General features: G+C 41.0%; 1 protein-coding gene across 2 annotated transcripts in view; it reads left to right on the top strand.

The window, feature by feature from the left end:
- The window catches only part of CDH4 (cadherin 4), a 407,728-nt gene that overhangs the window by 216,981 nt on the left and 163,083 nt on the right, over positions 1-27,664 (top strand). The window lies entirely within an intron of this gene.

The raw sequence follows: 27,664 nt of genomic DNA, 5'->3' as shown, positions 1-27,664 counted from the left end.
ATAGTGTTTTCTTTCTCTAAGTTTCGGAAATATTTTGTTTTGGTTAGAACAGTTAAAGCTGAAGAGTGTCATCTATAATTTTGTTCCTAAAATGTCTTCTGGGTGTGTGTATTTAAATATCCTGTGCCTTTAGTCTTGAAATGGTATATAATTGTGCATTTACTAAAAATACTAACATGTTTTTTCTAACACATGGACATGGACTGTGCATAGCAAACAGCAAGTCATGCATCATTTTAGCTCTGTGTGTAGATTCAGCATCTGTTTTGCAGGGAAAATTGCTGACAAGCTGAATTCCTCTCTGATAGGAAAGCACAGACAGTCAAACACAGGGTGTAATCTGCACCCAAACATCCTTTTAGCCTCCTTTTCATGTAGGCAACATATATATGTAATTTGAGTGCATATGGGAAAATGAACTTGCTTTCCAAAACCATCTTCAAAACTCCCTCTCAAAAGAGAGTTGGGGATTTGGGGGAAATAGGTGACACTTCCCTAAAAGACTCTGGAGAGCTGTTGCAGGAACATAGTCTAAGTAAACCTGCAAACAGTTCTCTTCATGTGGATGAAACTGCAGGATTGAGGGCTTTTGTTTATATTTTTCTGGAATAAAAAAGTAAAGATGAGAATGTAATGAATCTGAGTATAAATTGTACCAGAGATACAATTAGGGATATACCAGATAACCCTACCCTGAGTTTTCAGCCAAACAGCTTTGTGAAGTGCTTATGACTATTTTCCTTTTTTTCGTTTTACTTTTTAACTTTGTAAACATTTAGATTTTGCAGTTAATTATTCCAGTGGACGTCAAATTTCTGCACTGAGTGGATTTGTGCTGATGAAATTAAACAGGGAAACAAAACAACTGCTGGTAATTAGACACATTTCATGTATCTGTGTACACATCTTAAAACAACAAAAACTGTCTATGTTTGCAGTGAAGCCTCAGATTTGATAGTATTCAGAAATCTAATTATAGGCTGTGGGAATTTGCAAAAGTCCCTGAATGTTTATGTACAGTTTACCATTTTCCCCAAAGAACTTTGATGGATTTTGCAATTAATCTTCAAATTCATTTGATTGGAATTTAGAATTCTTGGATTACACCTGTTTTAGCTCGTGTCAAGCAGGTTTATTTACCCTGCAAGATTAAACGTAGTGCAGCCGTTGCATCCTCCTGCACATACATTTTTTTTGTACATACCAATAATAATTCTCATATAAGTTTCAAATGAAAATGAAATCAAAGACGTGCAGCTTTCTTAAGTCCCTGAAGATTTGCGAGTACTGGAGGCATTGTTGAGGTGCTGAAGATAACAAGAGAACAAAGAAATCCAATTAAAATAACATTTCTTTTCAACATACCTTCTTACCTGTTTTCTGTGAAATACACAGTCCTGTTAATTTTCTACCAGATTATCAGGGCTCATAAAATCTGAAGCACTTCGGTTAATTCTAGGAAGTCCTTTTATAGAGAGGAAGGACTAGAAAAGTCTTGGTCTTGTATTTGCTCCAAATACTTTCTCTTTGCTGACCCTTAGTTCTAAAGGTACTTCTGAAAGGACAAAATTGCAGAAGAATTGCTCAGAGGAAAATCAGTCTTGTGAGTACTGTGGCTTCTTCTCTCCTAGTCTAGAAATGCAGGACACAAGTCAATGAAGGAACTGCACTTCTCTGGCATGATTTATTATGCTCATTATGCCTCTTTCACTAGAATGTGGCTAGATAAAGTTCCTCAGTAACTTTTAAACTAAAAAAAAAAAAAAGCAAAAGCTTTTTAAATCTGGATGCCTGCACTTTACCTGCTGACGACTTGCAGCATTCTCTCAAATGAATATTTGGAAACCTGTTAAACAAATCTGGGGGTTCATTGCCTGATATTCCTGCTTTTGGGTAGAGGAGCACAGTTTCTGCTTAGCACCCTGGCAGTGTCTGTCTGCTAATTTCTTCCCAAATTGCAGCACATCCCCATGGGCCTCTGCTGCTGTTTGGACCTGGAGGGCTCTTTGCTTCCACCAGGTACCACCAAGCCCTGCAGACACCTCTTCTGCACAAACTCTGCCTCCTCACACATGCTGACTTTCCTGTCCCAGATCGTTTCTGGATCTGGCAGCATCACTTCATTGATTTCTTTTTTTACAAAAATCCTGTCCCATTGACTCCTGGCAGATTTCCCTTCTCCTTTGCCTGAGTCCAGCTGCATCTCCCAGCCCCTGGGGGAGCACTGAGGAGGTGAGGGGGTCACTGCATCCTCTGCTTGCAAACTGCTGGTGATCACATAACTTCATGACTGCAGAGATCCTACAGGCTGGCCCAGTGTGGGAAGAGGTTTGTTTCCAAAGTTTACCTTTGCTACTTGCCCGGATAATTCTGGGATGACCTTCTGTGTCTGAAAGGCACATTGTAGAAAAGCACTTGTGAGATGGTCCCAGCAGTGTCTTTATAAATCTTATAGCAGTACATGACAGACAGCAGTTAGCAGGAACAGCAGGCAATGAGTGGCCTTTGAGACACTGGAAAAGGGATCCTTTGGCACCTTATCTGTCAGTGAGGGGAAGTTGCATGGGAGTTGCTTTTGTATCACTGCAGGGGAGTACAAGGAGCTGCTGAATAAAATGTGGAGCTCATCAGATGTACTTGGTGATTCCCTTTCACCTCACCCTCCTGATTGTGTCTTCACAGTGAGGAGCTAGTTAATTTTCATGATAAAAACAGAGAATCCCCTTATTGAAATTTAAATTAGGTTAATGACTAGTGATATGACTAAAGGGTATAATTTCCAAAACACAAATCCCTTATGCAAATGTGTCTGTGTGTTCAGTATCACACATGGAAATCCCTTAGTTTTGATTTGACTCATTTAAAGCTGAAAATCAAACACACAAGTCTTGTAAGAATTTCCAAGACTGAAAAACATACCCCTTGAGCATCTATTTTGCTCTCCAGAAGGGGAATCTGCCTTTGAGCAGCCTGCCTCTTTCCTCCCTCCTTTCCTCCCCAGGATAATACCTGGGTTGTGAGAAGGGCACAATCCCTGTTTCCAAAGGAGGCTGAGCTCAGGTGCTCAGATGTTCCCCTCTCATAGCTGAAACCAAGCTGTCAAAAATGGAGCCTTCTTTGAAGCTCTTAATGAAGTTACCAGGCTTTACAGCAATGTTTGAGTCACTGAGGACTGACCATCTGTTATAATGTATTGTAATGGGAATGGAGCATCTCAGATGCAGTGCCCTTAGTCATTTGTTACCTGTGTTTCAGCAGAAGCTGCTGGGATGTTGGTCTCTCTGGCCTTGTGTGTTTGCACTGGGCTTTTGCAGCATTGCTTGGTACTAGGAGATACTGAAAAGGCCTGATAAACATGATACACACAGATCCCTTCTTATGCTGGGAGTATCCAGCTTAAATCATAACACAGGGTAACAGGATTCAGCCACGCTCACCTTCATGCGCTTGGGACACCCCAAAATACTCATACACCCCAAAATGTTAGGAATGAGTGGAAATGTATGTAATGTAAGGTGACAGCAGAAAAGGAGTAATGAGCTGAATCTCTTTCTCTAACCACAATCACCCCACGTTACCTTATCATAGCTGCTGATCTTTAAAGTTTTCCCCAAGCATGTATCTCCTCAGCTCCCCTTGCCTCCCCTCTCTGCATTTCAAGTTACACATTTGTTGAGTTCAGGGGAAAGAAATGAAGTATGTGGAAGCAAGGGAAAGAAGGTGGGGGACTTACAGTTATATGAGGCAATACAGCAAGTAAGGTTTTCTCTGAATAGAGTGACAGAGCTCAGCAATGTGGGCAGAAAGCAAATAACAAAAACCTGTGAAGTGCAGAAGCACCCAGAATATGTTCCCTTAAGTCCTCCATGCCTCCTACCCAGCAAGTACAAACTTGTCACCTCTAATCTGTGCAAGCACACCCCAGAGGTGAGCTGTCAAACACAGAAGGGTAGACAAGGGGGGCAATGCAAAGCTTCTGAGCCACCAGGTAATTAAAATGACAATTTCCTACGCTTGCCTGTGTTAAGGGACACAAGACTTTCCACACGGTGTTTTTGAGTAGTACCTGAATTGCTTGTTTCTTTGGCACTTAAAACAACATGGAAACTAAAGTGTGTTTCTGTACTGTCCTGGTGGGCTGGTGTGTCTGGCTGCTCAGACCTGCAGGAGAACACTGCTCAGGTGGGTGCTAATGGGCAGCATGGTGCTGCAGTGAACATCAGTTTCCCATTAGAACCAAATGTTGCCTGGTGTCTCTGCAAGCTGTGGTGTGCATGAAATAAAAACCTCTGACGTTTATGAGGTTCTTTACAATATAGGAGCAAACATTTCCTTTTAATGTCTTAATTTCATATGGGCATTTTACTTGCCTGGTGCATTCAGCGACATCTTTGAAGAACAGGAATGACATTAAAGCACCACACTGAATTGCTGGTAATTTGTCTAACAGAACTCATTCTTTTCTTATCATTTCCCATTTTATGAACATGACATTGTGAATTGATTTTACTTCAGAGTGCACTTAGGAGAGAGCGATGCATGCAGGCTTCTCCAAGTCATCTCAATGTAAAGTTATCCTACTTTGTATCCAGTGGGAGTCTGGAAAAAAAAAAAAAAAAGAGACAAAAACATTTTAAAGTAAATTAATTAGGAGATGCTGCAGCTTAAATGAGTACTGCAGTAATAAGAAAGGCAGGTACTCTCAAACCTTCAACAAATAGGGCCATACATTTGCATCTCACAAAGAAATGTAGTCAGAGGAGGGAAAATAGGAAGTAATTCAGGAATAGGAATAGAAATGAAAATGGGTCAGGTGAAGGAAACAAAGTTTATGAAGTGAAACAATCCAAGTCCTTGGACTGACAGCAAAGGCTGCCTAACTTCATCTGTGTCTCTAAGAAAGTTAAAAAATGGATGAGGAAGAGTTGCTGTTACAAGTGGGCCTGACCTATTCACACCTTTCATCTTAAGCATCTGTAATAGGTAAACCTGTGAATGTTTCTAAAGACAGCAGGTGTGCCAGTGTAGCTCAAGTCAGAAGGTACAAATCAAACAGGCCAGGAAATACAGGATCATTTTTTAACGAGAGAGGCCACAAAATTGGTGACAGGAGTGGGCACTACTCAATTTAAAAATGCTTTCAGTGTCTTCTGCCTGTTGCCTCATGCAGTTGTGCTGGCTACAAGTCAAATATGAATATGAATTTCTTTGCTGGTATTAAGGCATGCAACAGAGGAGAGAGAGGAAAGCTGGTGTATCTTTATGTTTGCAGCTTTGAGTCTTCATGCTAGGATTACAAGGTAAGCACAAGACATGTTACATATTTCAGTATTCTCTAGGTGACAGGCTGTTTCAGGAATGATGATTGCAGTCTGAATCTTGCATTGTACACCCAGGTTCTGCTACCAGCATCTAACAAAATAATGATAAACCAGGGAATAATAAAGTACCCAGAGTATTCATTGACCTAGGGCTCAGGGCTTAAGGTCCGTTTGGGAGCTCTGTGGAAAAAATGCTGTTGAGAAAAATACTGGGTTTCAATAGCTGTTTGGGGACTGGAAGCTGTTTGCCTTTTTCTTTGTGTGAATAATATAAGAGCAGTTCATGAGCAGATGAACACTTGGGATGGGAATGGCAGCAGTGTTCCAGCTCTCAGCATTGCATGGAACTGCCATTCACCTGCTGCACCTGATTTTTTTTCACTTAATGTGAAATGAAACCCATTAATACAGTAGTGTTTCAGTACATGCTTCAGAGAGAGGGACTGAATGGTCTATATTTCACACCAGTGTCTGCTGTGAGAGGGTGGGAATGGACCTGGGGGAGCAGCTTCTCCAAGTGCTCCTGATGTTGGCATTCAGGAAATGTCTGTGTGATGCAGGCTCTGCTCTCAGCCCTCTTCACTTGGTTTCCTCTTTCTTTTCTGGATCTCCAGCTTGGGAGCAGTCAGTGTGAGCTTGTACAGTGCTATTTAAAATGTTCTTCATTTTTTTCTGCAAAAGATTTAATTCCTTTTGCAGTGATAATCTCTCATATTATAGAGGTGCTAAGGAAAACCAAGCCAGTGAAGCCTGGCAGACCAGCCTTCCAGGGCATTCCCCATTTTTTGGAGTCTCAGAAATAGAAGTTCTGCAGTCCCAGTGTGTTTAGATGTTTACAGGGGATGCTAAACAGTCTCAGGGGAAATCCATTCCTGGATACTGATCATTTTTGCTGTTTTTCCTCTAAGGCACTCATCAATATTCCTCATCAGAGGCTATGGGCATTGATTCCAAAACCAATGTAGTGTTGTGCTCTTCCTCCCTGAAGACCCCAAGTATGTGCAAACACAGGATACAACTCACCACTAAACTTGGATTGGGAAGTCTTGAGAAGTTTTATCCTGTCATCAGGCCATGGAACACTGCAGGGTGCAGGAGTGGAGCTGTGAGATTTGATCACACACCAACTCTCGTTAGTAGGACTGAGAACTGGATAAAATTGGTGTCTTAGCCAAGTATGTTTCAACTTGCTTTAAAATCTTCAGAAATTATCCGTGAATTGTCAGAGAGCTTCAGACTTATTACTTTTTAATAACATGTTTTATTACTTGCTAATTGTAAGGTGAAAAAGGTGTGAGGCACAGCAAGTATTATAGTTCCTTAAGTAAATTGGAGCAGAAGGTCACAATAAATTGAAAAGTTATTAAGTGTGTACTTCGTTGGAGACATAATGCTTATCATTATAAAACACAGGAATTCAGATACTCTGTTTTTTTTTTAATGTCCACAGATGGCACAAGCTAATTATTCTCATTTGTATAGCACCTTACACCTCTGTAGATTTTTTTCAGAATGTTGAAAAACAGATGATCACGTCTGTTTTTGTAGCTGTGTGAGAGTTTTTCATTAACAAGATCAGGCAGGACCATCTGTGTGTTCTAGTAAAAAGTTTACCACCAACAGTGAATTCAAAACTTTCAAACAATGGATGAATGCATAATTTGTCATGTGTAGATACAGTGCATTGGCTACAAGCCCATGCAGCTTAGTCACAGGTTCCTGAATGCATTTCTAATCTGTCTTGAGAGGGAAAAAAATGCCAATCACATTCTGCATTCTATTACTGACCCAACCAGGTGTTCAGTTTTGTGCTTTTTATGTAGGTACATGCATTCCCCTGTCCCCCAGTTACTACCTTGCTCAGTATTGTCACTGGGGAGGAAGGATCCCAAGGGATGCTGCCTCTGGAGAAGCAGCTTTCTCTCTCTTCCATTCAGGGAAAAGTAGGAAAGAGCCTGGAAAGCTAAGGGAAGGTGCAGAGGTAGTTTTACATCATAGGTTCTGTGATTTCTCCTCTCCCATAAGGAGCCCAGCAGGAGAGGCAGGCACACACACACCTGGCTGAAAGGATTCTGCACAGCAGAGCTCCAGCCTAAAGAGAAAAGTGGTTGGAATTTGTGAATGTTGAATACAGCTGATGATGGAATAAAATAGTGTATGGAAGTTAATTGTCTGCTAACTGTGATTCTTTAAGAGTGCTGTTCCTGGCCTTCTACACCTCCCATGCAATTCCTCTCCCGCTTGTTTTTTTCCTCTTGGCACAAAGAAGCAGGAGGCAGGCAACCTTTTAACCTCATGCAGAACTTCGGGCATTCCACATCCCAGCTGCTCTCCATTCTGTGCCAGGGTAACTGTCTTCAAAATGGGGCAAATGCCCCACAAAATGAGCAACCATTGAGGCAAACATCCTCAATCCAGAGTGGTTGTGCAGAAGTGCTGGGTGGTGTGTACACAGGCAGACTGAGGAGATAGTGCTCAGCACGGGAAGTTGTTCAGGAAGGGCAATATCCAGTGAAAACAGATGGGGACAGAGATACCTGTGTGTTTCAATTTTATTTTTGTCACTTGTAATTTCAAGCGTGCTGGACGCAGCCTGGAGCGTTGAACGGGTGCTTGACAAATACTCAGGAAATCAATGATTTGTAACCCTGATCACTATCAATGTTTCCAGTGGAATCTCTGCCTCCTGCCTCTCCTTTGTGAAGCTGTCAGCATTGGGTTGTGGGGCTTGTTAGCTGTGGATGTATATGGCTTGTTAGAGGTAGAAGCTCATCTTGTGGTTCTCCAGGAAGCATTAGCAATTCCACTCTGCAAACTGAGGGCTTCATTTAAGTCTCTTCTGATGTTCCCATGAAAAATTGTCACTCACACTCAAGCGTCCCCAGCACTCTTGCTTTCACTAGATTACACCAGTTTGAGGGAGGATTTAATCTTGGAGTGTGCTTCTTTAATGAGAAGATGCCTTTGTGTCCTACGTAATCCACATAATTAGTGCATTTTGCACTTAGCTCAAATGGGATTTTCTAAAGCTCAGTGCATGGATTACTCTCAGGTTTAGTTTTATTCAGAAATTTTAAAATTACTGTAGGCTAAAATGGGGAACTTTGAACATCCCCATAGCCATGGTGAGAACAACTATCTGATGTTGCTTGGAGTTTTTTGCAGTTTGGCAGCAGTCAGCTGGGTTTTCTTGGTTGAACTATTTAACTTTTCTCCTTCTTGGGTTCCTGACTTTGCAGAGGGAGAATGGTGGTGCTTCTGTATCACAAAGAAGCTTTTCTGAATTTTAATTAATGACTGGCATGTGTTGGTATTAGGGGAAGAAGTCTCACTTGAGTTATTGCTTTGTGAGATTATTGTTTTTAGACTGGCATATGAAGAATTTCTTCACATATATTTCATCTCCTCTTGGTATCCTTCATCTTCCTTGTTCTTATGTCCAAAATGTAATTATAAAATGTTCCCTTAGGAAATAAAAATTCTAAGTGGACTCTTTCAAGCCATATTTGAAATTTGGGGAGGGTGGAAGGGGAAGTAGTTTTGTTGCTTCTTTTGTGACTTTTTATGTACCACAGTGAGTGGTGTTTAGCAGCTGCAGTTGTAGACACCACTCTGCTAAGAGCTGTACAAATAAACACAAAAAATGTGATCCTTGCCCCTGTGGGTTTGCCATTTCAGTGTAAGACAGGACACGTTTGATCAATTGAGATGGACAGATGGGGTGAGTCTTCAGAAACAGAGAGACAATTTCCACACAGGAGGCAGTCGTCCAGCATGCCAGCTGCCTGCCCACTGTCAGGAGTTTTTATCTGCTCGGGGAAAGGAGTTTTTTTTTGAGGAGAGAAATGTGAAGGTACTGTTATTGCTCGCTCACCAGGAGCTCTTCCAAAGTGATGGAATGGGAAGGCAGAAAGGGCAAAGCTACTTGGTTGAGAACAAGAGGAGCAAATGCCAAGGCTCTGGTGGCATGGGAGGGGATGAAGTGTTTGAGGGGTCAAACACTGAGCTGGTGCTTGGTGCAGGGGAGAAGGGTAACCCAGGGGTCTGCACTGAAACAAAACAGCATGGGAGGAGAGCCAGGAGGTGTGATCCTCACTGAGGGCTTGACAGTGAGCTCAAGCAGATCAAGATGGTATTTATGAAGGTCAGAGGAGGGAAGCAGACATGAAGTTCTCCCAGCAGTGTTAGGTATTTGAAGGAAGAAAACCCTCTCTGTCACTGAATATGAGCCAGCTCAGGTGGGTGTAGAATTTATATTTCTGATTATGGTTCTGATTTTTTTTTAAATATAGTTGGTTGCAGCCCGTTTTGTTAATCCAACACCAAAACAAATGATGTACCAATTCATTTCTTGGCTGGCACATAGTTTTATTATTAAAATACAACCTAAGAATAATAATCAGAACATTTACATACAATATTCTCCTACAATTCTCTTCTCTATTGCATGCTTTAATACCATCATCTCCTACAATATTCTCCTACAATTCATCCTCCTCCACAGAGGATGCAACAGTTCATTTTTCAGATTCTTCCATATTTGGAAAAAAAAAAAAAAAAAAAGACAAAACTTCAGGATATGCTGATGCCTCCTACAATTCATGGATTTTTAGATCCACATACAGAATGGGTTTGTTATACTTTTTTTACTTGCCCTATGTCTGCATTTCTAATGATAGATGTGTTTGCAGCTAGCACTCAGCTTCCTGCTTTCTCATTAAAGGCAAAGGCCAAGAACAGATGAAATGTTATGGGGAGAAGACATGTCACTGGAACAAAAGAAAAAGTAGCAGTACAGAGAAACCCACCTCAGTTTGATACTTATTCTCTCTGTTACAGCCTGAAAGGTGTTATTAGCTAAAGCGTAATTCCAAAGGCATAATTGAGAATCATTTTGCAGACAGTGTTCTTTTTTATTTTAAACTAATTATATAAAAGTTATTTATCTGTGCCTTTACCCTTACTGGGAAAAAGACCTCTGGTTACTAATAACCAAGGTTCCCACCATTAATAGCTGCACTGTAAGATGATCAATAGCCTGGTAATGAGCAAGCTCTCTGCCTCCATAAGAGCTGAGAATATTACTATGGGTGTGATCACTTTAACTCAGTATTGTGGGATGATAAACTACCTTTTAATAGAACATTAACATTAATCTAAACAAGATTAGTGGAGCAAAGCATTGTAAGAATAAGCTTGCTCAATTAAAACAGATGGTCTTCCATGCTGAATGCCATTATGTTAATAAAGCCTCCCTTGCATGCCCACACACTTGCACGTGCTTGCATGAGCTCTCTTTTTTTTTTTCCAGTTGCAAGGAGTGTGGTACATACAAATTTGCTTAGCTTTCTGCCACAGTACTCATTTTATCATCTTTTACTCTGAGAGCTCTTCAGAATTTCTTATTTATCAAATTATTTCTGAATGATTAACACAAGATCCTTACATTTTCTTCTAATTACATGTCTGTCATTAATCTTCACTATTTCTTTTGCCCCGAGCATTTCAGAGAAGGTGGAGAATGATACGATTCAGCAATTAGAATCGGCTATAAGCATGATTAAGGCTGTCTAAAACCAAGGGAGAAGAAAAAAAAATCTAAGACTGCAGCAACATTAATGTGTAGTGTTAGCCAGAATTAATGATCAAACCTTGCATCCTAGCATCTTAATATTGTCTCAAGCAAAATTATTTTACATTTGGAAGTAATGCACAGTCACAATCTAATCGCTGTTTTCCCCCCCAGACAAGCTTTTACTGTTCATTACTAGAAGAAACAGAGTTTTGTTGCTTCAATAATAATTTTTTTTTTCCCATGGCTGGAACACAGCAAAGTAGTCACATGTATTAGGAAGCCTTAAGCTTTTCAGAATTGTTCCTTGCTTTAGAGAAACCTCTTAAGGAGCAATTAATCTCTAATGCAATCCTTTTGGGCCAAATCAACTAAATTAAAAGGTGGCATAAACAGACATGATTTCACCTCATGTCCCCAGACCCTGCCTTGCTTCAGAAGAGATGGAAGAGAATATTTTAGTACTCTATCTATTAGAGCTAAGCAGACTAAATCACTAAATATCGTTTAGCTTCAGTTTAAAGGATTGGAATTAGCAGGATGTAAAAACAGAAGAGAAGCTACTGCTTTCTCCTTTGCTTATCCTAGGGTGTTCTTCACAGACTTGGTCATCTTTGGTCCTTCATTTGCCACTCAAAACACTGTCTGAAAGCTGCCCAGGTTCTCAACTAATGGAAGAAAACCATTGTAGTTACCTACCAATGTAGTAATCTACCACTGTAGTTACCAATTCTTTGGATGCTCGTTATTTAGAGCAGCCCTAAACCTGCAACATCTTGGTTGGCTCTTTGTTCCCTGGTAGAGCTTCAAAATGTGAAGTCATTTGACCCTGCTCTGGCAGGGGCTTTGGGCTGGATGATCTTTTGAGGTCCCTTCCAACCCCTAACTTTCTGTGATTTTGTGAAGTCGATGACAGCCAACTGCAGACTTCCCTGCAATTATCAGCTTGAAAATCAGACAGCAGCACATAATGCCAAAGGGAGCTGAGATTTTCAAGACTGTCACCACCAGGAATTGTGTTGAGAGGTTGGAGAAGGCACGAACAGCTTCTGTGGCTCTTCTATGGGATGTTGAGTAGTGGGTGAATAAAATTTACTAAACCCTTAGTTAACTTCCTGCCTTCTCTGAGATATTTGGCACAGCTTAGTTTGAAGCTCCCTTCTAAAGCAAGATGATCCAAGTGCTTTTTTTGTACCCAGAAATAACAGAGGTGACTTTTGGGAAGGAAGTAAACCATCACTAAAAAAAGGATCGTGTCTCTGCTCTGTGTTTCAGGTGTGAAATAGTTTTGGGGTAAGTATTATCTTAATAGAATGTCTGCCTGGCAGATATCAATCTGGACTTGGAAAAGAAGATTATAGAGTGAGCAGAGGGTATTAGTGACTGATGGTCACTGAAAGCTGGTTGATAGCTATGTACACCACTGCTCAGTCCCCTGTGACTTAAATGTAAACGAAATTTAATGTAAAATTATGTATGATTGACATCTCATTACCTGTGGTAAATGAGACCAGCTCATATGTTGGTGGTAGTGTTGGCTTTTCATTTCTCAGGTTTCCATGGCTGGCTTTTCCATAAACTAAAGACTAGGATGTCTCTAGTTTGTCACTCAGAAATATCAGCTATCCAGTAAAGATAAATGAACAGTAAATCACAGGAGAAAGAAAGAGTTGTTTGAGAAGAGAAAGTCTGTTCCAGAGGATAGGATTTCTACCCTTAAAGCTCACATAGTTTGCAAGATAAAGCTTAGCTCATGAAGAAAGATCCATTTGGTTCTTAGTAACAGGGAATGTGGGGGCTTGGTACGAGTTGTCAATCATTGTCAAACCCAAGCAGTGGCACACAAGGACAAGAGGTGTGTGAAGTGAGCTGCAAAGCAATATCTCACTGATTTCTCTTGCACCAACTGAGTATAGCTGAAAGGGATATTGGTCCTTTGCTGCTTAAGCAGCCAGAAATAACAGGGTAGAGAGCTAACATATAATATCACTGCTCCACAGGGGCGTTGTGGAGTGCAGATACCCAAGGAGGAGGGCTGCATAAACATATGACAGTGGTTTGAAACAAGACAGCCTGTATTTTTCTTCCTGAAACTACTAGTTGTGGGGGATCTTCCCCAGATGGTTACATTCCTCCCCATTACCTTTTCATTTTGCAGCTTCAGTCTTTTGGGTGAAAATAAGCAACTATGAAGCTAAGTGTGCTGCAGAGAGGTGCTGTGCAGGCATCCTGGCACTTTGGCCTTGCTTGCCCTGTGGCACATCCCACCTCCCCAGCTCCTAGTGCAGCTCCAAGACCTCCTGTTCATCACATGAGGACACAGGCCATGGAGTTTTGGGAGGTGCAGCCACAGGGGAGAGGCCTGCAAAGAAGGACTTGCCCATGGCAGCCAGGTTCACCAGAAAAATTTGCTTATTTTTGTTTCATTTTTTAGAAACATTCAGCAAAACATTAAGGTTAGCCATATAGATCTGAATCATCCTCATCCAGGGCTGGTGGTGTGGCTGGGTGGGGTTCAGTGGAGCTCCATGTCTGCCCCATCCTCCATATAGTGACCTGGTTGGGAATCAGGTTCACCAGGCCAACCATATGGTTGAGTCAAACAAGAGCAATTGGCAGATGGCTAAGTAGGATGATTTGCAGCATAATTAACTGACTTGTGCATAGAAGTGTAGTGACTGAGCATCATGCAACACCCATGCTGGAGCACAAAAATAATCAAGGCCACATATTTCCCTAGTGAAAAATAGGATATCTTTAATACAACCCTGATGTTTTGTACAGAAAAGATGAAGTTGTTAATACATTGATAAGCATGAATCTGAAGGGCTCATTGAAGTTTCTATCCATTTTTGGACATTTTTCAGTAACTAATTCAAATGACAGTGTGGGCTCTTGGGAGGATTTTCATGCAAGAAAAAGAAAATAATATTCTGGGCTTGGAACCCACATTTCTAAGAGTGATGTGTTCTTAGTACAAGACTACTTATCAGAAAAATCTGAACATTTGAGTAATCAAAGGAACAACTGGGTGAGCAATAAGAAGTCTCCTGGCAACAGTTGATGGTGTTTGATTTTCACAGACTGGAACTGTTGTTGTATTGGAGGCACAGAGATTTCCCCATGGTTAATTCCTCTTTTCTATGCTGGCTTTTCCTGTTACGTCTTCTCATTGCCCAATGGTCTGTGTTGTTCATACTTTTTGGTTTAAAGGTCAGAAATGTCATTTAAACTGTCTAATTAATGGACTGAATAATATTTTTCTTGGTTCTTATTCCATCTGTTCCCAAGTTTATATTTAAGGCAGAAAAGAAGAAAAATTTCCTTAGTAGGAAAAAAAAAAAAAAAAAAGTAGCCTGAGTCAATAATATAATCAGTTTAATGGAGTCTATTCATGCAAGTAAATTTTGTAGAATACCCTACTTTTTCTGTAAATGGAGTCTTGTTGTTGTTGTTTGGGTGGTTGCTATTTTTTTTCTCTTTCTTATCACATATTAGAAAAGTAATTCGATTAATGAAAAATTTGAATTGATTGGAAAAAACTGGGATAAAAAAATGCCCATGCTTCCTCATCTTTGCATCTTAGCATAACCCAAGACCTGATCCACACTGAATAACTGAACAGTAAAAATAAAAACTTGTGGTGGTAGCAGTGCAGGATTACTGAATGCATACGTGTTCTTTGAGAAGCTTGATGTTAGTAGTTAGAATAAACCCAAAGGTGTAATTTCATCACGTTACTAACAAAGTGTTTACATTGAGCTAGACATCACTGACAGTGGTAGCTGACAGGCATTACTGAGACCTGGGCTTGAAAAAAACTGCAAATGTGTGACTTGAAAGTGTTGAAGTGCTGCTACCCATGCTGGTAGTGGGACATAGGAGCCCGTGCAGCATCCTCAGCTCGGTGCCAGCTGCACATCTGTAAGGAGAGAGTGAGTCTCCATCCCAAGGGTCTCCATCCCTCTGTGATATCTCTGTCTATTGGGATCATTGTATCTTCAGGCTGTTGATGCCTGCATAATTTGGGAAAGAAGTGGGAATCCAGGTTGGGTGGGGCTTGCTTTGATGTCACTCATCGTGCTCATTTAACCTTTAAACCAGATCAGTCGCTGCTGCTTTTTCAAACGATCGATAAATAAAGGAAAAGATAAAATGGCAACCTCAGAGCTGACTCCAGTGTCCTCGGATGGCCTGACTTTTTGAAGTCAGCTTGAAACTGAGCTGATGGGAAAGGGAACCAGACAGCATGAATATGGGCAGTACTAAGGAAACTTCCACGGAATATGATCAGTTTTAATCATCTTTCCTCTTAGTGATCACTTCAGAATGATAAGTAGTGGATGTCAGTGTGGGTTTGGAAAAAGAGAAGCTATCTGTTTATAAGTGAAACTTTTTAATTAAAAAACAGATACAGAGCCAAGATATTTACTACATTCGTGTTACCCCACCTTGAGGGTTTATTGGTGTGCAGGAGAGGGTTCAGCACACCAGTCATGCAGTCTGCTGACACTGGGGTGAGGGAAATTCCATTGTTGGCCCTTTTTGCTTTCCAATTTCATCATTTCAGACATCTGTGGCAATTTCTATTTTCCACCATGTTCCCAGAAATGCTGTGCCATGAGTAGGGCAGGATTTCTGCTTAAAGTGTTTGGGGCTGAGCTGCCCAGTTGGTGTTCTGGGCTTGCAGAGAACAAGGGCTGCTGGTCCTCGTGGAGGGTGTTTGTGTGGGGCTGCTAAACATCTCCAGAGGACTCAATAATTTAATGGAAACATTACATCATTTTCAGGAATGGATTTCAGTCTTTTTGTGAGATGGGGGGAAGGTTGGTTTGGTTTGTCACATCCTTTGTTTTTTACAGAATTAGTTTTGATGGATGAAGTGGTAGCAGAGAGTTCGGAAGTTTGCAAGCAGCGTTTATTTATTGCACTCTGTGTTCTTTTATGGTGGTAGTTATTCAACCATACAAATTAAAAAGTCACTTCTAAACCAACTTATTCCCAGAAAGATCAAGAGTTTTGTAAGAAAAACAAAACAAAACAACTTAGACAAAAAAACCTCTCAATACAAAGGCTTCCAACTATTGCATTGCTCTTCCCCAGGGGAGAAAAAATATTTTATTCTTCAGCCCCATTCTGGATCTGTCCCTTCTACTGAGAAAGTGCTACCTTAGAAATGTTCTTTAAAATGTTGACACTCCCAAACGGCTCCTGGGAGAGGTCAGAGTTGTGCAATAAGGAGTGATTTTAATTTGTTACTACACTGGTTAACATTAGGAGCAGCAGTCAGTTTTATACTCTGTTTTCTTTGAGGTTTTATTATAATAAAAAGCAATTTCTTCAGTCTCAGCCTATTCAGGAAATCAGGTAATGGCTTGCTTGCTAATCAGTGGTTTCAGTGGTACTTTTACTTCATATAAAAATTCAGTATAGGGATTTCCTTAATGAAGTTCATATGCATATTTTAAGTATATTTTTGTACTATTTTTAGAAAGAGCTTTCAGTTTGTAGTTAATAGCGTAGAAAAACATCTAGATGGATAAAACAAATACAAATATAATAGTTACAAGATCTACTCATAATTAAAATCCAAGGGGAGAGAAGACATGCAATAAATCAGAGTATATACAAACCAGGTGTTGCCTGTTTTGGGCAGTGGTGGAACTCCGTGTGGCTCTCAGAGATGAGGGCAATGCTTTGAGGACAGGAAAATATGTTTTTCTAACAGCATCTGCTTGCCTGGGTGTCTTGTGCCAGAATTCACACACCTCTGTCATTTGCTGATGTTCAGCCTAAAGGTGTTCTTGGTTTAGCATTCTGCAGTTGGATAGTTTATAGAGCTTGGGGGTCTTAAAAAACATTAAAATGGAAGAAGAAAAAAATTGTTTTCTTTAAGAGAGAATTCACACAGGTAGTGGGATGCTGCTGGTGAAGAATCACATCCAGCTTCAAAGAAATGTGCTATTGTTGTGTTTTTCAAGAACAGATCTGTTTTAAAAGCAAAGTGAAAAAAAATATCTGATATATCAAGGCTGATGGTATCTGAGCTCAAGAGCAATGTGATCATAACCTGCTTTATATCTGTCTCTCCCTCTCCCTCAAGTTCCCTGCCTGAAAATTAATTTGTTCCTGAGACTCCTCACTGGTTTTTGCTATCAGTGACACATGTATAATGGTATTTTACTGCTTGTCTTATCCAGACCATCTGAGGAATCTCCAGTGCTAATTGCTGTGTTATTGGCTGCCCACACAGTTCTGGGGAAGGGGTGGCAGTGACAATCCTTGGGCTACAGAGCCACTGGGTGCACTCAGGCAGGGTGCTGGGACCTCCCTGCTCTCCTGTCCCCTCTCAAAGTACGTGGGGAAATTGAGGGCAAAGTGGGCTCTGCACACAGGATGCTACCAATAGGTGGTAAAATGCAAATTTTATTGCAGCAAGACAATGTTTCCCACTTAGATTCTGGGTTTTGTGTGCTTTTGGAAAGCATTTGGCAGCCACAGCAAGTATGTTTACAAAAAGAGCAGAACTGGTAAAGTTCAGGTTCGTGTTTGGATTCAGCCCCAGCAAACTGAAGCTGAAGCTGTGCCAGACGTTTGAAGCTGCCAGACGACAGTTCAGCTCAAACAGAAAGCTGAAGAGGGGGAAAGAAATTTGTCAAATGTATTCCATGTGGAATTTCAGGCAATTTAATTTGATTCACTACACTCTGAAATGTCTTGGACTTCCCTATTGTTTCTTTACTTCAACACTAAATTTGATACCTTCTGGGATCATCAGTGCTTTGTGCTGCATTTGTCACATTCTCTAATTTACTGGCTTTAGGCTCTCTCTGCTCCAGTCAGTGGTCCTGAGCCCTGCCAAAAGCACTCTGTGAAATTTAAAGGTTGCTGGTGGAATCCTGAGGTCATTCTTCAGGAGAGGGGAGGGCTGTCTGTCTGTTGGAGACCGCTGGAGTAAGAAGAGGCAGAGGGGTGAACATGAAAGAGGAAAGGGCAGGTTGCAGTACCCCTTGACCCTGTGTCTCCATCAGAAGCATCAGCAGCATCACCACAGCTGTGAGGATGCAGTTGTCAGGTTGTGGCTTGGTCAGGGGTGGCTGCAGAGCCTGGGAGGATTATTTTCATTCGGTGGTGACCAACACCAGAGAGTGTGGAGCTATGTTTTATTGTGGGTTTTGTTCCACAGGTGATTTTTTCATGAATTCAGTGTACACTGGAGCCCATCCTTGGGGCAGGACACTCTGTCTCTCTGCAGCAGTGCAGCCCAGCCAGCTCTCAGCTTGCCCAACATTTAGTACCCAGTGCAGCTTTGGCATCGAGGTCATTTTATCTTCCCCTGCTCCCTCTGAGTGCCAGAAACAACCTAGAGCCTCCATTTGTGATTATAGCTCTCTGAATTTGTCCAAATGTCAAAGCAGTTGAGCCCACCAGGTACCAAACAATGTTTTATTCCACGTAATACTGATTTCTCTTGAAATCTGAAAACTTGTGTAGGTTAGAGGTGAAGGCAAGAACTGCAGCTGCTGCTTGTGAAGGTAGATAAGCAGAGGTGCACAGCAGCTGCAGGATAAATATAGCTCCCCTGCCTTGGCTTGTACAGATAACAAAATTTTCCATTTCTAATATTCTTTCCTGAAACATCTATTCATTTACTGCATTGTGATTTGACTCCCTGCATCAGTGCATTGTTTGCTCTTCTGCCAGGCTGGGGAAGATGAGAATAGTCAAGCCCCAAGTTGTCAGTGTTTACACACAAGTCCATGAGGAGTTCAGTGGCTTTACTGGTGTGTCTGATTTTTTTTTTCCCCTGACATGTGCAGCCTCTCTTTCTAGGTGTTGAGGAGAGTTTGTTTTGAAGAGTGTGAGGAGAGGAGCCTGAGGCTATCTGAAGTGGCTACAGTTGGAACATCTCTTTCAACTTCTTTTCCTAGCTGCAAATGGACTGTGTTCACAATTTTTCTCCCTAAAACTTTCCTGCAGCTCCCACTGTTTTTCAAATAGAGTTCTGACAAATTGAAAAGAGAGGGGAAAATGCCCAGGGCTACCAGATCACCTTTGGTGGGGTGGGTGGGAGCTGGTGGGGATGGCTGTGGTTGTGCAGGAGCTGTGTGTGCTTCCCTGCTTCCCACCACTGCTGCCAATGTAGAGACATTCCTGGTACCAGCAGGCCTGTGCTCTCTGCACTGTCCAGAGCACTGGGAAGAAGGGGTTTGGTGCAGCACACCTGGGGTGGCTCTCAAATAGAGCCCCAGCCACCCTAGAGCATCTCCCAGGGATGCTCCTGCCAAGAGGTAAGATGGGTGAGCAGCTGCTGTAACCTAGAGATTGCCCTGCAGTTGCATATTCTCCTCCTTTTAGAATTCTCACATAAAGCTACCAGAAAATCGTGTCATTTTTCTTCTAGAAAATTTGAGAGGTCTTTAAAATCTTTCCCTGTGTAGGTGGTTTGACAAAAATGAAAGCATTGTGAAAATCATTAGCACTAAGGGCAAAGCCTCCAAATAAAGCACCCTGGGATTTATTTACTCTGTGCTGTAGTAATAATAATTAAACCACATCCTACTGCAAGTAACTCCCACATCTTGCACTTTGCTCTGAAGCTGAGAAACTCATTGATTAATCCATGGGGTCAATCAGTCCATCTTGTTTGGAGAGTTAATCATAGAAAGCCTGTGCACCAGGACCAAGAGTGAAGCAGGTTTATTTACTGCTGCTTAATCAGAGAACCCAAACTCTCCTGTAGAGTGGTGAGAGGTTTGTTTCTACTTAGCCTTTAATTGCAAAATGATCTCATTAGCTCCGTAGTGAATCTCAGTACTATCCTACAGGTGCATGGAATTTAAAGAAGAGTACAGAATAAAAACAGTGGCCATAAGAATTCTGTATTTGCCAAAAAGTGTGCTGCAGATGATGCCTGCAAGATTTCTCAAAGCAGGCTTCTCTTGATTAGCCTTTTAATTTGAAGCTAAAACCCCATCAGTCTCAGTGGCTGATGACCCAGTGGTGGCTCATCAGTCCACCTTTCTGGTAAGAAATGTCTCATATCTGAAATGTCTCAGGAGAGTGACAGGATCTCAAGTGGGCAATGAAATCCTGAACAAAGCAATTGCCACAGCAGGGACTTGGAAACCCAGTGCTTTGGTTTCACACCCATGAGAAAGCCTGGAGCATAAAAAATGAGGCAATCCAGAACAGTGTCTGTACCGTGGGGCACTGATGGATGCAGGCTCCTGTTCCTGTGCTGGAAAAGAGGCTTGAAAGTGAGTTCCATGTCATGTAAATCCAATTCAAACTCACTCCCCTTTGAAATGTGGACACTAGCTCTTTGCCTTTGTGGTAGGAATCTTCTGGCTTAGATTTAGGGAACTGGGGATTTAAAGACTTGTCCTTTAGCCCAGTGATAAATATTGGGAAGCGAATAGAGGCAAATATTCCCTTTACTAATACTTGTTTCTAATCAGATAAAAATAAGTGACAGTGTAGGAAGAATCCCTCTACTAACTGCCAGAACATGTCGATTTATCAAATTTTTCCACTGTTGCTCTTTTTTGAGCAAGCCTCAGAGCTGACAGTGTATGTTTTACAGTGCAGCAAGGTAGATTGATTGATCCTAAATAGAAAAGCCTTTGGGGTCTGGAGCTGATGTTTTAGCTTCAGTAAAAAAACTGAGTAAAGCATGTTAATGTAGAGAAAGGAGCCTGGTTTAATTGGACCAACTCCTGGCTTGCTGAAAATTAATGGCTGGCTGGTTGCTGCCAGAGTGATTCATCTTTTCTATCATGTTCTACAGTCCTTCTCTCCAGGGGTCTGTACTCCCCTCCAATTCCAATACCAAAAGTAAAATAAGCTACTTTTTTTTTTTTTTTTTTTTCCTTAAAAACATGTATTTCGTGTATTTTAGTCGGATTGGCTTTCAGTAATGAAAAATAGCATTGGTGGGTATATGAAGGAGGCATTGGGGTTTGCTTACTATAGGGCTTTTTTTTAGGTGATTTGAATGGGATTTAGATATTTTTTTAATGTACTCTCGTCTCCTCATTGCTATTAGCTGACTGTACAGGTGACAGAATGAGCTTCTAAGGGATCCTGATTTCAGTGTGTTGAAATGTATTGTTCCTTTTCTTTCCATCTGGAAAACCAATACCCTGTGTAAGCAGGAGCTATTAAAAGTCAATATCAAGCTGGAAAAAGGTGTTGAAAGTATCTAAGTGGCTCCAGAAACAAAAAGATGACTTTTCCACGTAGTGTTCTGCCCACATACATTATTATTATTTTTTTTAATTATTTTTTTTAATAAATGACTTGCACATGAACAAGACTTTCAGTTTTCCCCTTAAAACCTATTAGAGGCAGTTCTGGTTTTGTGGAAGCAACACAGCCTGCAAATGAACACGAGGTCATTAGGAGTGAATTACTGTGTGTTCCAAACCCGTGTGGATAATTTGACCATGGAGAGGGCTGAGCTTTGGAGTTTCAAGTGGGGAAATTATAAATGTACTTTAAAATGTAAAATCCTTTTATGTGCCATTTCAAATCTTCCTTACTTGCTGCTGGAGATAGATTGCTACTCATTTGCTGATTCAGAGGTGTAGCCAGTTGACTGGTGCATAGCAGGTATATAATAGGTTAGGAATTCATTAATGTTTTATTATTGCATGTTCCATATAGGAGGATTCCCTGTAACTGAAGATTATGTGAAGACAAAGAAAGAAAGATTCCATTTAACATAATTACGTATGGTAAATTGTTGTGGTAATTTATTATTATTCCAGTAAGGCAAATATTAGCAGCTCAGAGATCATAAATAATGCACTGGAAAATTGGATGTAATGTTTCACATTGACCTGAGATATGGAAAACGGGTGAAACTGCAGCAGATTTCTATACCATTAATTGCAAGAAAATAACATTAAGAACATGATAAATCATGCTAAATATTTTCAGCAGATGATAGACTGTGGGGCAGTTCATTAATTCTCCTAACTCATTCATTATTTTTGTTTTTCACTCGGAGTACACTCAATGGATAATCAATTTGTGAAGCCAAGGGTGTGGGCATGCAGAGTTTTATATATATTTGTATACCAAGCAACATACATCCATTTATCTCCCAACATTTTTCTGTATCAAAGCATTTTCTTAAACTGTATACTCCTGCACTCGATCAGTGGGGATATATTTATTAGACTCTGAAGTAGCTGCTTGAATTGCTGTTTTTACCTTTTACCAGTAGAGTTTGGTTCTCCCACAGTGCTATAAATATTAAATAAAGACACTAAGAGTTTATTAGTGTAATATGTTTTACGGGGACACGGTTGAAAATATAACCCATAAGATTAGCAATGGGAGGATAAAAATTGTACATTGTTTCTATCAGGTTTTACAGCCATCATTTTTTGCTTTTTCTATATTGTTTTTCCTGTGCAGACAGAGAAGGGCTCTGATTATCTTATTAACTGCAAGAAGCAAATCGGGTTGTGTTTTGTATGATAGCATGGGATTCACTGTAAGCAGGAGTGAGACAGAAATAGAAATAATACTCTAGACTTATATGTAGCATTATCTGTAGGTGGAGTGGCTCAAGTCAGGTTTTGTTTCCATGAAAACACTGAAACAGCAACATCTCTGAGTTCTTACAGAGTGGTGGAAAAAGCCTCTTGGACCTGGGTACCTTCATCCTTTTAGTACAAGAGAAACAAAATCCTCTTTTCTTCCTTACAGCATTAACCTTGTTTAGACAAGATATTCTAGTCCCAGAACTGCACCACATATTTACATTTGTCCACAGGACTCCATTGTACAAAACAATTGCAATAATAATAGGGTAACATTTCCAAGAAATAGACCAGTGCTTTGGAGAACTGAGAATTTGCCCCTGTTTACTTTTGGGAGCACCTGTAAAAGTCCACTTTCCTATTTTAAAAATTTATCTTATATTTGGTGAAGCTGTCTGAGGGGGATGGAGGCAGCGTGACCTGTGGCAGTTGGAATGAGAAATGGGGAGCTGGAATTCCAGGGCTCAGATTTCCAGTGGGGATTTCAGTGTGGCTGCAGGGAATTCACTTGACTGCATTTGTTCCCACTGCTGTAAAACAGTTTGCTCGCAGAATCCCAGAGAGGTTGTGTGAACATAAGGAAACATGTCTTGAAAACATGGCCATGTGAAAGTTTATACTTCATACTTACTCAAATAAATGAAGCTTTCCAATGAGGCACAGCGTGCTCAGCTCACATTAGCACTTAATGGAGAAATCAGTTTGCAAGAATGTAATGCATCTGCAGGGTGCCTGGGAATATGTACATTTTTTTGGTTAACTGAGTGGTTTCTTGCCTGTCATTAGACAACATGTTCCTATCCACTATGGAGCTTGGTTATTTTTAATTTTGGCTTTGGTGACGTGCAGAGGAATGCTGGCCAGGGCTGCCACCCCCCTGCAGAGGTGGGAGAAAATGGATGTGTGCAAATGAATGAGAGCATTGGGCCAGAAGTGTCAGGGCAGAAAATGCATGTTGTTTGTTAAAGATCACACAAAAGGGACATTTCTGGACGTGCTCAGGACACTGAGGGTTTCCTGAACATCTGACATTTCCAAAGGTTTCAGTTAAGCCAGCCTCATCCTAAAGGTGCCCATAGAATGGTGCAAGGGGTGGATTTGGAGGCTCAGGTTCATCCTAGCCACAACTGTTCAAGAGACACAACTTGAAAAGCAGATAAGATTCTGCTGCAAATAGTGGGGTGTATTTGCTGCTTTGAAGTTCATCAGGAAGGAAACATCTTTGCAGGGATAATCCTCAAAACCATGGTGAAAAACAGAGTCCTGAAGGGACCCATATCCTGAGCTGTGAGAGGATGTCTGAACATCCTAATAAATAAGTATTATCCCGCCTGCTCTTCAGCCCTCTGCAGCTTGCCAGAGGGGGCACTTTTTAATGGACTAGGAGAAGTTAAAGGAGAATCCAGAGGGATAAGGCTTAAAGTGAATTCTTTGGTTTATACCATTTATAGTCCTATTAAATGGAAGGTATTTCTCAGACATTTGGGGGGCAAGGAAGTTCAGTGTATTCAGACATCTTTCAAGATCCTTGCTTGATCATTTGACTCTGTCCAGCAAGCTTAACAAGCTAAATAATAAAAGGGAACAATGCAAAACTTGTTGAATTTTTTTTTCACCCCGTGCCTTTTTTGAAGAAAAATAGCCATTTTTTTCCCCTCAGATGCCCAGCAGTTTGCTGCAGACTCCTGCAGCTTTTCTGCCCATCACTCAATACCTGTTTCAGCATATCAAGTTGTTATACCTCTTCCTTTCACAGAGAAGCAATTAAAAATGATGAGGGTAAAGGGTTAAACCTGAAAGCCTGCTAATGAGGGTGCCTTCTTGGTTTCCTTTTCATCAGGCATTTGATGCTGTTTTCAGCATAAGCTTTCGATAAGCATCACTGAGCATTTTTCCAGAGTATATTAAAAAAGTTTTCTTTTTTTACCATCCTGTAAAAATGATAGATGTGTGGGTCTGCTGTTTACCTGAAATCCTAATTACTGATGCTGCAGCTTTGGAATGTTAAATTCATGCAGTGTTCTTTAGACTTCAGACTGGTCAAAGAAAGATGGATTTGTGTCCAGAGAGAGATCTAAGTCTAGTAAACAGAGCCAATGTTTGTTTATTTATTACATTATTTTAAAGTTAGGAGTTGCATCAACTGCAAATTACATAGACTCAGAGCTTTCTAAAAGAGAGAAAGGTAAAAAAAAAAAAGTTTTCTTCCAGTTTATGAAATTTTAATTTGTTTCCATGAGAGCAAAGAGTAGAGGTAAGAGGTGGAATCTGAAAATACAGATGAGATCTCCTTTCTTGAGCTATGTTATTTATTATAGAACAATAGTTTGATTTTCCCCAAGTCTATATACATGTATTTGGGGAAAAATATTATATATGAATGATGTATGTGTGTGTGTATGTATCCACATACATAGCAGTGTATCTCAGTAGTCATGTAAGTGCCTGAGGAATAATTCTCACAGGACAGCAAGGAGCTGAGCACAGGATTTGTAATGAGTCCTTGCAGCCATGTGGTGAACATGTAAGAAGTTTCTCTATACTGTCTTGCAGATGTGTTTTCTATGCTGTGTATGTACAGCATACAACGTGTATATTGCCTGGAGCAACAGCAAGAGCTCTGCTGACAGCAGCTGAGTGTGGGGATCCCTGATAGACCCTGAGGAGTTCCTGAATTTTGTCCCTTCTGCAGCTGAATCTGATGCAAAGCCCCTTGGCTGAGCCACTGCCTCTTTGCTGCTGTCGTGCAGGGTGTTGTCCCTGGTAGTAACTAAATGTTATGGAATCCATACATTCTCAAAGCCTTTTTTGTGTGTTTGCAGCTCCTAAGAACTCTTTGGAGAAGAGCTGGCTGTTTTAATTCCTTGCTGAGCGTTCATCTACCTGTGCTACCTGGGAAGAGCAATGTGGAGCAGAGCAGTCACTTGTTTAAAAAATTAGACTTAATTTCTCTCAGGATTTTCTCTGTCTCTAGTCAAGTTTGTTTTAAACTAATGGAAGTAATTAGCAAGTCACAGACAGACTTTGTCTGAGAAGCTGCCATTTTTAGATAATGGAGCATAAAAGTCGACACAGTGACATATGACAGGAGAGCAGCATATTGGAGCCCTGCTCTGTGTCTTAAGCAGATGTTTAAGTACTTTGAATACTGAAATCACTACGTGCACATATAGGAAGTGTTTTCCTTTTTTTTTCTCTCAGACTCCTAGTACACTGTAGGGCTTTCTTTCAATCTCAATAAAATCAGAGTAATGTCTGAATTGTTTTTAATGTGCAGTCATTATCACTTCTTTCTCTCTTCTTCCAGTGTCTTTTTGTATATGATGTGTGGGTACTACAGGAGGTGGAGATGGAACTTGCTTTTTTGCATTGCCATTAGATAGCAGAGGCATGCAGGGAGTGATACACCAACTGATGTACCTCCTTTCTAACAATGCTGATGTCAGGGTTCTGAAAATAAATAATGTATTAGCAGCAAAGCAGGCACTGTGTGTGTACATATTTATTACAGCTGTGAATACATGAGAAATTTGTAGAAATTCTTAAGAGATGAAGCAATTTCACAGCAGTATGGTCCCCAGGGATGCAGGGGGTCTGTCCTGACAGCTCCAGCCACCTCTGGGGTCTCTCAACCCATCCCAGTTTCTCCAGGTGTGCAGCATTGGTGCAGCCACAAGACCATGTGTGTGTTTAACCTCATTCAGTGAATGATGAAGTTTTATTTTTCAGTCTAGTCTAAAAATGTGTGATTTTACTCTTAAAGTGAGCAGGGACCTGGCATTGTCAGATTGGTGGTAGCACCACAGGGTTTTGCAGTTTGTGTGGACCACATGTTGTCCCCAGGAAGGCACTTAGCAGTTAAACTGTGATGTAGTCTGTGACAATGGGATTTCTTAAAAGTGTCCACCACGTTTTCTTTTATAGACTAGATAATTTTATCCATCTTCTTTTTTCTTATAAATCAGTGTGTAACATTTGTGGTTTGTGCTCAATAATTACTACACCCACCTCACACACATGAAAATGTAGCAGTGCAGTCATGGAAGGTCTTTGTAAAATCTATTGTTCCCACCTGATTACAGCACCCCAGTTATCCAGAGGTGCAGGCTGGGGAAGGAGAGGATGGATGTCCCTGTCTTGCACTGCACTCCTCACCTCATTCCTCTGCTCTGGGAGCAGCTTCCCAGCTGCTTTTTTCTTTCCCCTGTCATCCCTCAGATATTTCTCTTTAAATCCAGATTAGCCCCTGATTCAGCTCAAAGCAACACTGCAGAAGCAGTCAGCTGTGGTGTGGGAGGAAGGGAAGGGTTGGGGTCAAACTGGCCCTGGGATCTCCTCTTGTCTGGATTTCCATTGCCTCCCTTCCCCTCCTCCCTTCTGCTCCTCCCTCAGCCAGTCTGGGCAAGATTCCTCTGACCAGCTTTGCTGGTGCAAAAAGTAGGTGCCTGATGGAGACTTGGACTCCAAGGAGGAGCCTTGGACTTGCAGGTTTTCCTTGTCTTGAGGCAGGCTTGGAGCATTGCTGCTGAGCACTCAGAAGCTGCAGCATGAGAACCCCTGTAGCATTCCCAGCTAGAAAGCTGTAGATCTGTTCTCACTCACTTGAGATGTTTTTACGGGTACAATATGTTTTCCTTCACCACATGTGTGTTCCACCCCGTGGATTACACAAATGGCAGAAAGTGTTTTGTTTCCTATGTGATTAGCTGCAGGTTCAATTTCTATCAGATTTGTCAATTTTGTCGTATAATAGTTTGGGTTTTTTCCAGCCTGATGTATGTGACATGTTTCATAATGCCAATAAAAACAGTTTTCAAACTAGACTGTAAGAGAATTTGACCGAAAAAAAGCTGAAAATAAAAATATCAGCGACTGGGGAGCTTTGATCTGACAGTGTAGGCTTTGAAATGACAAGTTGTGCTTTGCAAAGGGAAGTTTTTACAATTCTACTTTGCAGTAGCTGTAGTGTGTGGAGGGGTCGGCCAGGGTAGGATTGCAGCTCTGGTTCCAGCAGCGGGTGTGAGCTGCAGAACAGTTTTAATTTTTCTTCTTTGTTTAAGTGGTTTTGGGGTTGTGTTTCTGATAATGGAATTGTTATGGGCTTTTGAATTTCAGTTAAGAATGTGCAAATAGGCTATCTGGTAAGTAGGTTATTGAAGGGTTAGGGAAATGGAGAACATTTCATGCAAAAAAATACTCAGTGTGGGAAATAGACT

The sequence above is a fragment of the Heliangelus exortis genome, chromosome 16, assembly GCF_036169615.1.
Source record: "Heliangelus exortis chromosome 16, bHelExo1.hap1, whole genome shotgun sequence".
NCBI lineage: Eukaryota > Metazoa > Chordata > Aves > Apodiformes > Trochilidae > Heliangelus > Heliangelus exortis.
This window is presented reverse-complemented; position numbering and strand designations above follow the sequence as displayed.